We start from the raw sequence: 6000 nt of genomic DNA, 5'->3' as shown, positions 1-6000 counted from the left end.
CCTGGTGCTCCAGCTTCTAACTCAGACTTTCTGAAATCTAACTCAATTTTAGCACTTTCTGACCAGGGGACCCTGGGCAGCTCTTAGCCTCTCTGAGCCTTAGGTGGTAGGAGTCAATGAAGACTGTTGAGAGGTAAGCAAAATAGTACACAGAAGGAGCCAAAGTCAGTACCAGGCCCACAGCAAGTGTCAGTAAAGCCCAGAAAACTCTCCACCCTCAGGCAAGGGCAGTGGGTTATCTGGTCAGTAGCAATCAGACTGGCTTCAGATGGAGAAGGCAATGACTACATGGTATGACTGGGAACCCTGAAAGCCTCTCCCACCAGTCCTCCCAGCTGGCCATTATCTCCAGAGTGTAACCCCTGCACCCTGCACCATCTTAGGGTCGTAGACCTGGTGGGGTGGTAGGGCAGGCGCATGAGTTCTCTCACCAGATACTGAGATGGTGTCATCCCTAAGATCCTAGGGCTCCAGCCCCTGTACTGAAAGCCCTGCTCCCCTGGGGAGCCCAAAACACTTAGCTTCAGCAGCAGTGACCTATCTTGAACCCTGAGACAACTATTGCCCAGCCGTCTCCTTGGCCACCTGCCCCCACATTGCCTGGCACTGGGGTAGAGAGAAGAAAGCTCCTCATCACAGAGTCAGGGCTGGTCACCTCCTTGACCAGCAGCGCCCACCCCTCTCCTCAGAGCTCAGCGTGATCCGCCACAGTGTGGTCGCTTCTTCCGGCCTGCTCAGGGACAGTGACCCTCTCCTGTTCCTGTCCGGCCCTGCTGCCATCCAAAAAGGGCCATGCAGTCCCCAGGGGAGCCCATCACAGCGGTCGTGAGCCAACTTGAGCCTCTGCCCCTTCCATAGGGCCCTCCTAGCAGCCACCGGGGTGGTTTACTCACTCCGGTGCCAGGCACGTGGTCCCTGCAGGCTCTGAGGGGCTGGGCACTAGGGAATGGGGGCTGGCTGCCTTTGTCCCCTGAGATCACTGTGCTAAGAGTGTCATCCCAAGTACCCAGAGCTTCCCTAACACCTTCTGGTGAGTCGTTCATCTGGCAAATCGGTGACACTTCCTTGGAAGCCAGTTACCTTTGGCATAGGCCCTCCCCGGAGGGCTAATTTTCATCATTTCCCTCCTTCCCCTCCTTCCTCCTTCTTCATTCAGCAAATACTCGGAGCACCTCCTCTAATCCCAAGCTGTGTCAGGCACGGGGGCAGAGAGACAAAGCAGGTTCAGTCCCCACCCGCCCCCCTGCAGGGCTTCACAAGGCACGACGGGAGCACCTGTCCGCAGTTACAAGACCACAGGGCATCCCTGATGGAGAGAGCCGACGCCTCGGCCCATGTTTCCCTCAGCCTGCTTTACACTCTTAGGCCTCTCTCCGCCCCGTTTGGGGCTGCCTTTACTCGTGTTCTCTCATTGCCACTAGCTGGGTGGCCAGAAAGCAGCAGTGATCACTCCAGTCTCCCTTCCATCCCGGCTCGCTGGCACCACTGTGTCGACTCCGCGGCTCCCTGGCTGCAGCGTTAAGTGCAAACCCCTCAGGGCCCAGCCACGACCTTCCAGGCACACTGGGGCCCTTGCCTCTCCCTTCCCACCCCAGGTTGTCTCCTGCCTGGGTGACAGCAGCCTGGAACACCTTTCCTCTCCTCCACATGAAGAACTCCTACCTACCCTGCAAGACTCAGTTCAGGTGTGCCCCCTCCTGGAAGACGCCTCTTGCCAGCCTGAGGCTCCTCCCGCAGCCTGGCGGGAGCTCCTGCAGGTGGGGCTCACCTCTGCCTGGAGGCTGCCCTCGCTGCACCAGCCTCAGTAGCTAAGGAGCTATCTGTCCCCTTGGCGGAGCCCCTGATGCCCTCCCCGCCACCCCCATGTCCGCCTTGTGCCCAGCACAGGGCCGGCAGAGATTCGTGAAGTTGCCCGGCTGCTGAGGCTTTCAGAGTTTGGGATTAAGCCTTGCCCTGGGGCTGGCCTGTCCTGGGTCCCCTGGCTCCCCAGCCCCGTGGCTTCCCTCCTTCCACCCTCATCCAGTTACTGTCTCCGTTCAGCCTGGAAACATTTTCTTAAAGACAAAAAATAAATAAATAAATAAAATCATAGGTTAACAGTCTCAAGCAATAAAACAGCAGATGACGTTGTGTGGGCAACTTCCCAGAGGACACAGAACACACGTCTCCTGAGTGGGTGGCCTTATAAGGGCAGGTTCAGGAGGAGAGTGGGCAGGAGGCAGAGCGACCCGCCAGGAGACAGGGCGGTGGGGGCGGGGGTGGGTGCCCCATCGCTGGGCCGGGAGTGGGGCCAGCAGGGGTGCTGGCGAGGACCCAGCTCCACAGGAAGAGCTGGACACGTACCATCCCCAGAGGCCCTGCTTGGGCCAAAGCCCGCCTGTCCTTCCGCCTGCCCTGCCGTCAGCAGCAGCACAGACATGGACCACTCACAGCCAGCTGCTACACTGACCCACACCACCAGCCTGGCACCCAGAACCCTCCCACCCCAGGACGGGCCATGGCTCATTTGCCTTCCCAAGTCCCCGCACTCGTGGCCCAGCAGGTCCTGGCTCCCAGCTGGCATGCAGTAAAGCTTCGTTGGGTAGAATTATTAAGGGAATGGTTGTTAATGGCAGTTTGGGCCCATCAGCTAGGCTGTAGCCCCTGGAACACAGGTAGGGCCTTCTTAGGGAGACCAGCACACAGCTAAGTGGGTGCTTAAGAAAGAATTCGGTGCTTGGGTGGCCCCCGCCTTTGAGTCGAGCTGAGCCATCAGTTCTTACCTCACTCAGGGTTACTTTGTCCCAAGCAGGAAGGCACGCATGCTCCACAACTGTTCCAGAGAATGCCTAGGATGGGGCTTCATTTCCCAACACCCTGCCCCAACTCCAGGACAGTGAGGTGGGGCAGTTACAAGAGAGAGAGACTTCCCTGGTGGTCCAGTGGTTAAGACTCTGTGCTCTCAACGCAGAGGGCCTGAGTTTGATCCCTCGTCAGGGAACTAGATTCCATATGCCATAACTAAGACCCAGTGCAACCAAATAAACAAGTGATAGAGAGGAAGAGAGAGAGTGGTGGGGGTGGGGAGGCCTTTCTAGGAGATTCCCGATTGTCTAGTGTTCGTGTGAAGTCAGCATGTCTGAGAACAAAGCCCTCACCCTTGGTGTGGGAAGGAGGGGGAGGTGTGTGCCAGGCGACTCTGTCCTGAGGAAGGGGCTCTGAAAGCCTCCCCCAGTTCTCATTAGGAAAGACTTTTTCCAGCACCCCCAAAAGCCCAAAGTCCTCCTCTGAGTCTTAAAAGAGACAGAATGGATGGTCAAATAAGGTGAAAACTGGGGGAGCCATCCCATCCCTCAGCCAGCTCTTACTTGGACTAAAGCTTATCATTTACGAGCCACTATTCACAAAGGAAGCATTGCTCTGGCCATAAATCCTCTTATAAAAGGCAGAGTATTTCTCTGCAGGGGCTGACAATCACCTGTCTAATCACTAGATAAGACAGGAGAACAGGGCAGCGAGGGGGCAGACGGGGGCAGAGGCAGGGAGGAAGAGGGAAGGAAGGGGCCCAGACAGGAGGGGGGCCCGGGAAGAGGAAGCTGCTGAGTCCTCCAGGGATCCCCGGAGGCCACCTGTGCCCAGAGGCCGTGCCCTCCCCCACTGCCCCAGAGGGGAAGGGTCAGGGCCAAGAGGAGCCTCTGGCAGCCTCTCAGCTGGCACTGCTCCGGGCACCAGGAGAATACTGTCAGCTGTGGAAGGCGGACTCAAGTTGAAGCTGAAGCCCCAGAGGCTCCTGTTCGAGGCGAGAGGGGAGCAGAGCCAGCTGTGTGGGCCTGAGCCTGCTGAGGGCCTGGCCTCGCCTGAGACCCTGACCCCTGGGTAAGGCCTGCCCCACTCTCGTTGTGTTCCAAAATAGAACTGTTCTTTGTGCAAAGAGTAAGGCGAACCATAACAAAACCCGCTTATGTGACTGCCTGAAACTCCACCATTAGTCACGTATTATTTGGGGTTAATCACTGCCCCCTGTGTGGGACTGAATAATGGTCCCCCAAAGGTGTCCGTGTTCTAATCCTTGGAGTTAACTACCTTACATGGCACAAGAGACTTTGCAGATGTGATTATGGATTCTGAGGTGGGAGATTAGCCTGGATTATCCAGGTAGGCCCAACGTAATCACAAAGGTCCTATGAGAAGGAGGCAGAAGGGTCAGCTAGTTAGAGGGCACACGTCTCCCTGGGAAGGGAAGACACAAAGAACTTGGGGATTCAGCCTGACATAGTTTCTGAGGGCCTCCCCAGCCTGCACCGCACCCTCCCCGTCAGGCAGGTTCTTCAAACTGCTGCACTGGGTCTCTGAGGGAACACGGTGGGGACACAGAAGAGGAGACACAGTATGTGGGGACAGAAGTAGAAGCAAAGCCTCAAGGAGAACTTACTTCATTCTGCAACTTTGGGTCAGAATGGTCCCTCAGGGGACTCCACCATCACCTGGCTTCCTCTCCAAGGGTCGTTGTCTAGACTCTGGCTTCAGATGGCTGAATGTGTCATCTGCTGCTGCTTCAAGGGGCCACCAGTGACCCTTTCTATTAGTTGTAGAGACTGTTTTTCTCCCACAATCCTCTGCCCTGGCCACCTTCTTAAATCCTGCTGACCAAGAGGCTAAGTCACTGGGGGAGAAGTTCTCCCTGGTTTTCTGAGTTTGATTATAAATGCTGGAGATTTTTTAACCATAACAATAATGGGAAGGATGACAGAATAAAGGTAGTAGTGGTTATAGAACAAAGTAGGGCATAAATATGAATAAATAAGTAAATAGCTACTAGATACCATGTTAAAAGCTTCCTGTGCATTCTCCTGTTTAATCATTCTAATTGGGAAGTTTTAGGATTCATATATTACAGGTAAGGAACTGAGGCACAGAGAGGTTAAGACTTTCAAAAGGTCACACAGCTAGTTAGTAACAGGGCTGTAGTTTCAGCCCAAATTTGACTTCAGAGCCCATGCCTTTAACTGTGATACTACTCTACTTCCTAAAAAATAATGTAAACTAACAATGTGCCCATTGACATTTCATTTGTAATCAAACCATAGTTTCTAGAGATGGGAAGGTTTGGGGCAGATGGGAGAAGGATGGGGGAGTAACACAGGAGAAGGCACTGCAATGTGGGGGAGGGGCCGGCCAACTGGTCACCTTTAATCAAGGGCAGAAAGTGAAGAGGAACTAAAAAGCCTCTTGATGAAAGTGAAAGAGAGAGTGAAAAAGTTGGCTTAAAGCTCAACACTCAGAAAACTAAGATCATGGCATCTGGCCCCGATACTTCATGGGAAATAGATGGGGAAACAGTGGAAACAGTGTCAGATTTTATTTTAGGGGGGCTCCAAAATCACGGCAGATGGTGATTGCAGCCATGAAATTAAAAGACGCTTACTCCTTGGAAGGAAAGTTATGACCAACCTAGACAGCATATTGAAAAGCAGAGGCATTACTTTGCCAACAACAGTCCATCTGGTCAAGGCTATGGTTTTTCCAGTGGTCATGTATGGATGGGAGAGTTGGACTGTGAAGAAAGCTGAGCACCGAAAAATTGATGCTTTTGAACTGTGGTGTTGGAGAAGACTCTTGAGAGTCCCTTGGACTGCAAGAAGATCTAACCAGTCCATCCTAAAGGAGATCAGTCCTGGGTGTTCATTGGAAGAATTGATGCTGAAGCTGAAACTCTAGTACTTTGGCCACCTCATGCAAAGAGTTGACTCATTGGAAAAGACCCTGATGCTGGGAGGGATTGGGGGCAGGAGGAGAAGGGGACAACAGAAGGTGAGATGGCTGGATGTCATCACCGACTCAATGGACATGAGTTTGAGTAAACTCTGGGAGTTGGTGATGGACAGGGAGGCCTGGCATGCTGCGATTCATGGGGTCGCAAAGAGTCGGACATGACTGAGCGACTGAACTGAACTGAACTGAATCAAGAGGACTAGACTAAGGCCAGATTACCTTAATCAAAACAGAAATAACTTTGGATTT

This window comes from Cervus elaphus, chromosome 12 (assembly GCF_910594005.1).
Source record: "Cervus elaphus chromosome 12, mCerEla1.1, whole genome shotgun sequence".
Classification (NCBI taxonomy): domain Eukaryota; kingdom Metazoa; phylum Chordata; class Mammalia; order Artiodactyla; family Cervidae; genus Cervus; species Cervus elaphus.
The sequence above is the reverse complement of the archived record's forward strand: the minus strand, read 5'-3'. Positions refer to the sequence as shown.